Source organism: Humulus lupulus, chromosome 8, assembly GCF_963169125.1.
Source record: "Humulus lupulus chromosome 8, drHumLupu1.1, whole genome shotgun sequence".
NCBI lineage: Eukaryota > Viridiplantae > Streptophyta > Magnoliopsida > Rosales > Cannabaceae > Humulus > Humulus lupulus.
In genome coordinates this window covers 134,758,327-134,770,414 of record NC_084800.1, presented here as the reverse complement: position 1 = coordinate 134,770,414, position 12,088 = coordinate 134,758,327, and positions in this window count along the sequence as shown.

The window sequence follows — 12,088 nt, the reverse complement described above, 5'->3', positions numbered from 1 at the left end:
AAAACATATATCAAAAACATAAAAGCATACAAATCTACCCTATTTTCCTTACCAAAAACTGGAATGTGAGACAAGATCGGGACTTTGGAACACTCCTAAAAAACCATAATAGAGAGGTGAGTATACTAAAGAAAAAAGATGAAAAGAATGAACTACACCATCGAAAAGATACTTACCAACAAGAACCTCAAGTTCAAGAACTTAGATGCCTAACCAATAATAGAGAAGACGGAGTTAAGATTTGAGTGGAGAAGAACTATAAGAATAATACAGAAAGGAACTAGAATTAGGAATACCTTGAATGCTTCTATGATCGAACTACACCTCGAAACCGAAATACACTATAAAACTTACTTCCCAAGTGTTTATTAAGCTTATAATGATAAAGCTTATAACCCCAACCCAAGTGTTTAACACTCTAAAGTAAACCTAGCAGCTTGTAGGCTCTGAACTCAGCTTGATGAATGAAGAAATGGCTGGGTAATAGGTCCTATTTATAGATTTCAAGAATGAAAAGATTTTCATTTAGCTTTAATAAAATAATGGCTTTTTATTTAAAAAACATTTGATTAGTCGTTCAGCAGAGGCTGAAGACTCGGTCAAAAAGATTAAAATGAGCTCGATTTCAAAATCAATTAAATTTTATGCCCTAGGGCCGATATATCACTTACCATAGGCAATATATCTCCTGGGCTCATATGCCCGACGCTTGTCGAGGTGGTCGTGCGAAGCTACTTGTTTTTCGTATCCCCATGTGGCGATATATCGCCCCCAAGAGCTGCGATATATTGGCATACGCTGAAATATTATACACGTAATTACACTTTTTCAGCCTAATTTGAATTGAGTAAACAACCTTGACTAAGTACTTTAATGATTTCAAAGCTGCTGGCAGACTCTAGGATTTTCAAATATTGTTCTTAATAAACTTATTCCTCAAAATTACTTAATTTCTCATTAAACCTACACATGACATGTGTTAATATCTTATTGTGTCTATCTAAACCTTATAGTATAATAATTATTATCTCCATAATTAGTCATATTAATCAAACCTTAGGTTATAATTAATATTCTTAAACAATAAGGTAAACTTATAAAATCTACAAGTGTTACTACGAGTGTCCAACTAAGTCTCGGCTTGAACCAAAATCCATTGAATTAAACATACTACAACTACTACTTGCTATCACTACTACTACTACTATCTAACTAGCTAAGTAAAGTTCTTGGACTCTACAATTCTCCCTTACTAAAAAGAATTTTGTCCTCGAAATTTACTTACCAAATAATTCAGAATACCGGCCTTGCATGTCCTCCTCCAACTCCCACGTTGTCTCTCATTCAGAACTATTACTCCATAGGACTTGGACTATTGGAATACTTTTGGACTATAACTGCTTCATCCCTCTATCCAGGATGCTAACCGGTTGTTCCTCGTAACTCATGTCTTTCTAGAGTGCTATCATATCGTACTTGAGGACTTGAGATGGGTTTGACACATACTTGCGTAGCATTGAGATGTGGAACACGTTGTGGCTATCTGCTAGGGTTATAAATCGGGGACTAAGCTTGCCTTTCTTCCCAAACCGCTTTACACCTTTCATAGGAGATATCTTCAGGAAGACTTGATCTCCGACCTTGAATTCCACATCGCGTCGCTTGGCATCCGCATAGCTTTTCTGGCGGCTTTGAGTAGCAAGCATATGCTGTCTAATTAGCACTACTACTTCTTGATATTTTCTAACAGCTTCGGGACCGAGAAGCTGCCTTTCTCCTACTTCGTCCTAATGCAACGGTGATCGAAACCTTCTTCCATATAAAAACTCATAAGGTACCATCCCGATCGTTGACCAGTAGCTATTGTTGTAAGAGAACTCTATTAGCGTCAAGTACTTATTCCATGATCCTCCGAAATCAAGTACACAAGCGCGCAACATATCCTCTAAAATATGTATTGTACGCTCGGACTGCCTATCTGTCTGTGGATGAAAAGTTGTACTAAGACTTAACTTAGTACCCATGGCTTGTTGTAAATTTCCCCAAAATCTCGATGTAAACACCGATCCTCTATCCGACACTATTGTCTTGGGAATTCCATGCAACCGTACTATCTCTTGGATATATATGTCTACATATTGGTCTGCCATGTATGAAGTCTTAACAGGTAGGATATGAGCAGACTTGGTTAGTCTATCTATTACTACCCAAGTTGAATCATGCTGCCTACTTGTTCGTGGAAAACCCGTCACGAAATCCATAGCTATATCGTCCCATTTCCATTCTGGTACGCTAAGCTGTTGCAATAAGCCTGCATGCCGCTGATGCTTTACTTTCACTTGCTGGCATACTAGACACTTAGACACAAATTCCGCTATGTCCTTCTTCATCCCTGGCCACCAATATATTTCCTTGATGTCATGCGTCATCTTGGTCGACCTTGGGTGAACTGAGTACGGGGTACTGTGCGCTTCTTCTAGAATCGCCATCTTAATCCCTTGATTGTCTGGCACGCATACCCAATCCTTATATCTCAATAATCCTTGGCTTGATATTGAGAAATATGTGGCCTTGCCTTCTCTGACTGCATCCATATGTGATGCTAGTGTGTCATCATGCCCTTGCCCAATCTGTATATCTTCTAGCAGATTTGACTGGATAGACAAATTAGCCAGCTTACCGACAACTATTTCTATTCCGGCACTGATCAGCTCCTGTTGTAGCGGCTTTTCTATTCCTGCTAGTGCTGCTAAACTTCCATAACTCTTCCTACTTAGTGCATCGGCAACTACGTTTGCCTTTCCCGAGTGGTATAGGATTTCACAGTCGTAATCCTTCACTAGCTCAAACCACCTGCGCTGCCTCATATTGAGCTCCTTTTGAGTAAAGAAGTATTTTAAACTTTTGTGGTCCGTATAAATCTCGCACTGTTCTCCGTAAAGATAATGGCGCCAGATTTTCAACGCAAAGACCACCACTGCCAACTCCATATCGTGCGTTGGATAGCGTTGCTCGTACTCCTTCAGTTGCCTTGAGGCATAAGCTATCACCTTGTCATTCTGCATCAACACGCAACCCAACCCTTGTTCGATGCATCGCAGTAGACTACAAACTTATCGTTAGGCGTCGGTACACAGATTACTGGTGCTGAGCACAGCTTTTCCTTAAGCAACTGGAAGCTTTCTTCACATCTATCATTCCAGTTTAATCTTTGCTGTTTCCGGGTCAGGTTGGTGAGTGGAGTGGCTATCTTAGAAAAGCCCTCTACGAACCTCCTATAATAACCTGCTAATCCCTGAAAGTTCCTTACTTCGGATGCATTCTTTGGTCTTGGCCAATCCTTCAAGGGCTCTACCTTTGATGGGTCTTCTGCAACTCCGTCCTTTGATATAATGTGCCCGAGGAATGCCACTTGTGAAAGCCAAAACTCGCATTTCTTAAACATGGCGTAGAGTTTATGCTCCTTTAGTCGTGACAAAATCAACCTCAAATGTTCCTCGTGCTCGACTTCGTTCTTGGAGTATACTAAGATGTTGTCGATGAATACTACGATGAATTTATCTAAGTAGTCCTTGAAGACCATATTCATCAAGTCCATAAACTCAGCTGGTGCGTTGGTATGACCAAAAGACATAACTAAGAACTCGTAATGCCCATAACGAGTTCTAAAGGCTGTCTTAGGAATATCTTCTCCCTGCACCTTGAGCTGATGGTACTCGGACCGTAAATCAATCTTTGAAAATACGGTCGCACCTCAAAGTTGATCAAACAAGTCATCAATCCGAGGTAGCGGGTACTTATTCTTAATCGTTACCTTATTCAGCTCACGGTAGTCTATGCACATCCGCATACTTCCGTCCTTTTTCTTCACAAATAGAACCGGGGCTCCCCATGGCGAATGGCTTGGCCTAATAAAACCCAAGTATAGGAATTCTTGGAGCTACGTCTTTACCTCCTTGAATTCCGTAGGTGCCATCTGGTATGGTGCCTTGGAGATCGGCTCGGTGCCCGGTACTAATTCTATCATGAAGTCAATTTCTCGAGTTGGCAGCAACCCTGGCAAGTCATCGGGAAATACTTTCGGGAATTCTCGTACAATGCGGACGTCTCCAACCTTAAGTGGCGTTTCCTTTACTACGTCAGTAATGCTGGCTAAGAACGCTTGACATCCTTTTTCTATCATTCTTTGGGCTTTGAGAGATGATATTAGCGATGTACGTAGTCCTGAAACTTGTCCCATGAAACATAGTCTCTGGCCGTCAGGAGTCTCAAACATCACCTTCTTGCGTTTGCAGTTGATGGTTGCGCCATGCCATGCTAGCCAGTCCATGCCTAATATTACGTTGAAGTCCTTGATCTCCAGTTCTATGAGGTCTCCTTCTAGTTCTACGTCCTCAATCTTGATCGGTACGCCTCGTACTATCCGTGATGATAGAACTACTTTGCCTGAAGGCAACTCGGTTACAAACCTAGTTCTAAATCTTTCACAAGGTTTGTCTAGATTTTCTATCATTCCTATCGAGATATATGAATGAGTGGCTTCCGAATCAAATAATACATAACATATATTATTGAGGATAGAAACCTGACCTGTGACCACCTTATTGCTAGCATCAGCCTCTCCTTGGGTTAAGGCGAATACCCTGGCGGGAACCATCTTGTCTTCCTTTTTCCCTTCTGGCTTGAGCTGGGGACACTGCCTCTTTTGGTGACCTTCCTGACCACAGTTGAAGCATCCTTTAGTGTTTGCATGGAATTCACCAGGATTTTTCTTCTGACACTTAGCACATTGTGTGTATTCTACATAACCCGACCTACTACCTTCATTATTTGTCCGTGCCCTTTTATCGCTATCAGACTGCTTATTATCAGGATGCCTTCTTTTCTAACTGTTATTTTTGTTGTTGCTGGACTGATTACTGTTGTTGTTGTGGTGGTTGTTGTTCCGACTAGTCTGAGGTTGATTCTGCTGTCTAGGTTCAGGCTTACTGGCTTCTTCTTTATTAACATTAGCCTGCAACCTTTCTACTACTATTGCCATCTCTAGAACGTCAGCATAAGTAGTGTTTCCTGGGTTTGATAACTTAACCCCCAGCTCGATCTTTGGTCAAAGTCCTCTAACAAACTTAGACACCCTCAGATAGTCTATTGGAACCATTTTTGGTGCGAACTTAGCCAAACGGTCGAACTGCCGAGCATATTCTGCCACCGATAAATTTCCTTGCTTCAAGCCAGCGAACTCCTCAACTCTTGAAGCGAGTATAGCCAAATTATAATACTTTTTGTGGAACAGCTCCACAAATCGAGTCTAAGTAATGGTGGCAACATCATGCATCTACTGGACTAAGTCCCACAATATCCTGGCATCCTTTGTGAGTAGAGACGAAATGCAGGATATGCGGTCCGCGTTGCTGAGGTTCTTGTGCGTGAGGATTGGCTCCACGTTTCTTAGCCACTCTTCTGCCTCGAAGGGGTCTGTAGTCCCTTCAAAGTTTGGAGTGTGCTGCTTACGGAACTGCTCATAAACTAGCTCCATGTGTTGTACTGGATACGGCGCATAATTCACCACTGGCCATCCCCCATATGGACCAACTTGTTGGGGTGCTGAGGCCATTTGTTGTGGTTGTGGCTGCAGTGGAGGCTGAGTCTGGGGTTGTGCCTATTGTCGTTGTTGCTACAATAGTTCCTCGACTTGTTGTCGCAGTCTGGCGATCTCCGCAGTGTTGTCAGCCGGTGGTGGTGGCATGTTATGGCTAGCAGTAGCACGCACTCCCCTTCTGCGAACTGGAGGGGCTTCATTGTTTACCGAAGCAGCGTTGGAGGCGTTTTCGTTGGTGCGAGGAGATCTTCGGAGCAACATCGCAGCAAAGTTCTAACAGTTGAGAGAAACATGTCAGAACTTTACCCTAATAGGCTCTAAGGAAAAAGCTTAATCTAAGCAAACATAACTCAGACCTATTGATTATGACTTCTTATGAAAATTATATAAGTCTCCTTTATTATTAGAGTGGGTTTCTATACTTAGAAAAACAAGCCATCTTTATTATTTTCTAAGTCTGTTTCTAATAATCCTATATGACTTAAGTTCTCAGGCTCGAAACCCATCTTTGTTCCAAAGTTAACCATATTGAGGGAGGGATGGGATCAGTAAAATCATTCCCATTACTATGGCCCCCTAACTCTCAATATAGAAACTTGGTTCATTGATTTGTATCCACCCTCACCGAACTTGGTCATTATTTATTTTATTTATTATTTATTATGGGACAGTGCCCCAGTGCTACCCATGGGCACCCCAGTGATATTTCTATTTCAACAAGATCCATTTTTAGGGCTTGGGAGGACTTAAGGGCCTCGGGGGATGGTTCCACCACCCCGTTGGGTGGATTGGAAGTCCTGAGAGCACGGGAATGGTCCCGAAGTTTGTTTTTAAGGATTGAATCTTATGAGGTTATTATTTTATGGTTGTGACTAGATTACCGTTAGGGCTCGGGACAGGATCATGCTCAAGGGTTGTTCATTGGTAACCCGTGCTTGGACCAAAGGTAAGAAAACTACGCCCAGTATGTGACATGCATCATTATTGATGAGTCATGTTAAGTGCTTTATATATGGACATTGATTGCATTGTTAATGTATAGCAGCTTTGCTTATCTGTGTATGACACTGACTTATTAGTCATGGAACGACATTGGTGTTTAGTATTGGTCGTGAAGCTGCTACTTATCAGTCAAGTTCGGTGGTAGTACTGAGCACTGGTCGTATGGTATTGGCTTATGAGTCAAGAACGACATTAATGTGTTTAGCACAGGCCGAAATGATTAGATCTAATCAACATGAGAATTAATTGCTTGACCAACCATAATGTCGAAGAAAACTAAAAGCGATTGTCTAGTCGAAAGGAAAGTTACTTAGAGTCAGGGCCAAAAGGCTCATGTGACTGAAACGTCACATGGCTTAGGGTGCAGAGCCCCAGAGAGTGACTCATTAATCACCGATCCAAAGTGTGACTCATTAGTCACCTATCCATATTGTGACTCATTAGTCACCTACCCATAGAGTGACTCATTAGTCACCTACCCAGAGAGTGACTCATTAGTCACCATTTGATTAGGGCTGCAAGCCCCATAATGATTTATTTATCTTGTATACATGCAATAATAAGTTTTCTTGCTGAACCTCAGCTCACGAGTGCTATGTGGTGCAGGTAAAGGCAAAAGAAAGTTGGACCATCCTTAAGTTGGAGAGCTTAGGTGACGATGTGTACATATGCGGCTACTCAACCACCACAGCCAAGGGTTTAAAGAGGAACTAGGGTTAAACCCTATTTTGCCGCTTAGGTCGACTGGTTGTAAATATTTTATTGTAATTAACCTTTAAAATATATTTTGGAATCCCAATGTATATAGTAAACGTTTTAGTGAAACGTTATATCTTTGACCAAAATTTTAACCCTAAACCATTAATCACATTTAGTTGCATGATTATGGCCAAATGACGCATTTAGCGAGTTTAGCACTGTTAAAATGCACAGCATAACGGTCCTTGGGTAGTAGGGCGTTACAACTTGGTATCAGAGCGAGCCAAGGTTAAGGGTTCGTGTAGACAAGCTGGGCATGTGCACTCGTCACTAAAGACAAGCTTCACTCAGGGTATGGTAACTGTTTATGTGGTTATATGCTTAACTGCTTAAATAGAATGTAAATACTAGACTTGCACGCCTTATTAGGTAGCATGAGATTCTGTTAGGGCTTCGTCCTTGATTATTAATATGATTATATGATTACCTGCTCAGTGATTATATGAATGTGTTAGTTGCATGATGGAGTTGAAAGCATGGTGTGTATGTTGGTAGAGCAGGGGTTATGAATTGATGTATGAATTTTATGGGCATGATTTTAGCACTGGAGTGGTTTGTGAATGTAGTGTGGTATGATTGTTCCTGTGGGGAAGGCTTTTGAATATGATCATCATGTTTAATGGATCGAGTTATTGACTGCATTTTCAATTAGAGGTTATGCATCCGAGGCAGTTGATGAGTTCTGGTGGTGGTTCATCAGACCGAGTTTCTCGCCATGGGGTGCTCCAGTGTTGTTTGTTAAGAAGAATGATGGATCGCTTAGGATGTGCATTGACTACAGGGAGCTGAACAAGCTGACTATTAAGAATAAGTATCCACTGCCTAGGATCGATGATTTATTTGATCAGTTACAGGGGAGTACGGTGTTTTCTAAGATTGATCTCCGGTCAGGTTACCACCAATTAAGGATTAAAGAGGAGGACATACAAAAGACCGCTTTCCGGACGAGGTATGGACATTATGAATTTCTCGTTATGTCCTTTGGATTAACCAACGCTCCAGCAGCTTTTATGGATATGATGAATAGGATTTTCAAGGATTACTTGGATAAGTTTGTAACTGTATTCATCGATGATATCTTAGTGTACTCTCAGTCAGAGACAGAGCATGAGCAGCATCTGCGGTTGGTTTTACAGCGGTTAAGGGAGCATAAATTATATGCTAAGTTCAGTAAGTGTGAATTTTGGCTACCGCAAGTTATGTTTCTAGGTCACATCGTCAGTAAGGAGGGGATTCTGGTTAATCCAAGTAAGGTTGAGGTAGTAAGAGATTGGCCTAGATCAAACAACGTTCCAGAAGTGAGAAGTTTTTTGGGATTGGCGGGGTATTATCGGCAGTTTGTTGATAGAATTGACGAAGAAGAAGACAAGGTATGTCTGGACGGATAGATGTGAGAATAGTTTTAAAGAGTTGAAGCGACGACTGATCACTGCGCCAGTGTTAAGTCTGCCAACAGATAATGAGAAGTTTGTGGTTTATTGTGATGCTTCCAGACAGGGTTTGGGGTGTGTACTGATGCAAGCCGGTAAGGTAATAGCCTATGCGTCGAGACAGTTAAAGGAGTATGAGCAGAGATATCCTATGCATGATTTGGAGTTGGCAGCGTTGGTATTCGCACTTAAGATTTGGAGACATTATCTCTATGGTGAGAAGTGTGAGATATACACCGACCATAAGAGCCTGAAGTATTTCTTTACTCAGAAGGACCTAAACATGCGCCAGAGGCGGTGGCTGGAATTGGCTAAGGATTATGACTCTGATATCTTATACCATCCTGGGAAGGCTAATGTAGTGGCTGATGCATTGATTCGGAGAGGCCATGGACAGTTATTCAGTTCAAGGCAGATATCTGATAAGTTGGCTGAGGAGATGACTAGAGCAGGAATAAAGTTGGTGGTTGGCCGATTAGCCAACATCACTCTTTAGTCTACACTCCTTGAGAGGATCAAGGAGGCCCAGGGGGAGGATTCCTAGTTGAGAGGTCACAGAGAGAACGTCATAGTCGGAGTGGCTAAGGACTTTTCCATTTCGTAGACGGGGTTACTAAATTACAAGGGTCGGATTTGTGTTCCGATGGATTCTGTTATTTGGCGGGAGATTCTAGATGAATCGCATACCACTCCCTACTCTTTACATCTAGGTACGGCGAAGATGTACCAAGATTTGAGAGCTTTATATTGGTGGTCGGGCATGAAGAGGGATGTGGTGGATTATGTGGCCAAGTGCTTAACTTGTCAGCAAGTCAAGGCTGAGCATTAGAGGCCAGCGGGGTTGCTGCAGCCTCTGGGGATTCCAGAATGGAAGTGGGAAGATATCACCATGGACTTTGTGGTTGGTTTGCCGAGGACCATGGGCAGCATGACTCGGTGTGGGTGATTATGGATAGGTATACCAAGTCTGCCCACTTTTTGCCTGTCAGGACGACTTATACTGTGGAATAGTACACTGAATTATATGTGAAGGAAATTGTTCGACTTCATGGAGCTCCGAGATCGATAGTGTCTGACAGAGACCCCACCTTCACCTCCAAGTTTTGGGAGAGCCTGCAGAAGGCTATGGGCATGCAGTTACGGTTTAGTACCGCTTATCATCCTCAGACAGATGGACAGTCTGAGAGGACGATTCAGATACTGGAGGACATGTTGCGAACTTGTATATTAGACTTTGGGGGATCTTGGAGTAAGTATCTTCCTTTAATTGAGTTCTCGTATAATAACAGCTATCAAGCGACTATCGGAGTGGCTCCATATGAGATGCTATACGGGAGGAAGTGCAGATCACCTATCCATTGGGACGAGATGGGTGAAAGAAGTTATTTGGGTCCTGAGATGGTTCAGAGGACCAATGAGGCAATTGAGAAGATTAGGGCACGAATGCTCGCCTCCCAGAGTCGCCAGAAGAGTTATTCAGACCTAAAACGCAGGAGTGTAGAATTTCAGGTTGGTGATCATGTGTTCCTTAGGGTTTCACCTCTGAGAGGAGTGAAATGGTTCGGTGTTCGGGGCAAGCTGAGCCCTAAGTAGTGCTTAACTCGCTAAACGAGTCATTTGGGTTTAAATCGTGTAATTAGAAACTAACCACAGGTTTAGGTACTAAAAATTATGGTATAAAGTAAACCATTTCTTTAAAAAGTTTGACAACAATACATGGGAATCCATCGTAGATTAAAACGGTTACAAATCGCCAAAAGTGAATACAAAAGCTGACCTGGGAGGCAAAATCAGGCTCCAACCCTAGTTCCACTGATAGCCTCCGCCGTGGTGGACGAGCAGGCCGCATATGTACGCTCTACCCTTGAAACTCTCCAACTCATGGCTGGTCCAGCATTTTCTTTCCTTTACCTGCACCATTTAGCACTCATGAGCCAAGGCTCAACAAGAAAACATAAACATGCTTATAAGAAGTACATTATCAGATCGTAGAATCATCACTTGCATGCCAGCAATAATAACCATACTCATGCATGCAATTCACTCCTATAAGTTACTATAGAGCCAAACTAGGGCTTTAATGCCCATCTCTCACAAAACAGTTCTTTGAGCTAGCCAAGTGGGTATGGTGCTTCACATTCTAGATAACCCTAAAGGCGTTCAAGTGCGTATCTCACTTTCGTGGCGGCTTAACCCTATCGGCCAGCGTTTGGTAGGCTATTACCGCCCTCGACTTCTAAGTCGAGCCTTTAACTCTTGACTCATAAGATGAGCCCTTTAACCCTTAAATAATAAGTTGAGTCTTTCAATATTTGACTAATAAGTCGTATCTTTGACCCTCGGCTGGTAAGTTGAGTCTTAACCATCGAATGACTTAACCATCGATTGACAAGTCAAGTCTTAACCATCGACTGATAAGTCGAGTCTTAACCTTCAACTGATAAGCCGAGACTTCATCATCAACAGATAAGTCGGGTCTTAACCCTCGACTGATAAGTTAAGTCTTAACCTTAGACTAATAAGTCAAGTCTTAACCATCGACTGATAAGCCGAGTCTTCACCTTCGACTAATAAGTCAAGTCTTAACCATCAAGTGATAAGTCGAGTCTTAACCATCAACTGATAAATTGAGTCTTAATCCCCCCACTGATAATTTGAGTCTTAATCCCTCGACTAATAAGTTGATTCTTAATCCCTCAACTGATAAGTCAAGTCTTTAAACCGACTATACCCTTGACTATTAAGCCAAGCCCTTCATTAGATGAACCTTCAGCTTATAAGCTGAGCTTCCCCAATCAGATATACAGATCTATAGTTATTACATAACATAGGTAGACACAACACATTCAATATGTTTAATAAAACATTCTCAACATAACATTAATTGTGCCCTATATTCAGGTTGAGCCCTAAATGCAGACCTGGTGCAGTTTTCTGACCTCAGGTTAGAGAATAGCATAATAATAAGAACGATCCTCGAGCACGATCCCAGTTCTGAGGCCCTAGCGATAATTTAGTCACAATCATAATATAGGATATTGTCAATAACGAGCAAATAAAGACTTTCGAACCGAGTCCTAGCCTCTGGGACGTTGAATTAAAAAAAAACCTGGTAGTAGGATCGATCTCGAGCCCTTAGGGTTGAGTTCCCGCACTCAAAACCTAAATGGCCAAAACAGTCCCCTTGCCACTAAGGGTCGTGGTGCGCCTCCAAGACAGAAAGACCCCCTGTCTGAAAAAGGAGACATGGGCCGTGGAATGCCCCTAAGGGCCGCGGGGCACCTACCTAGACAGAACC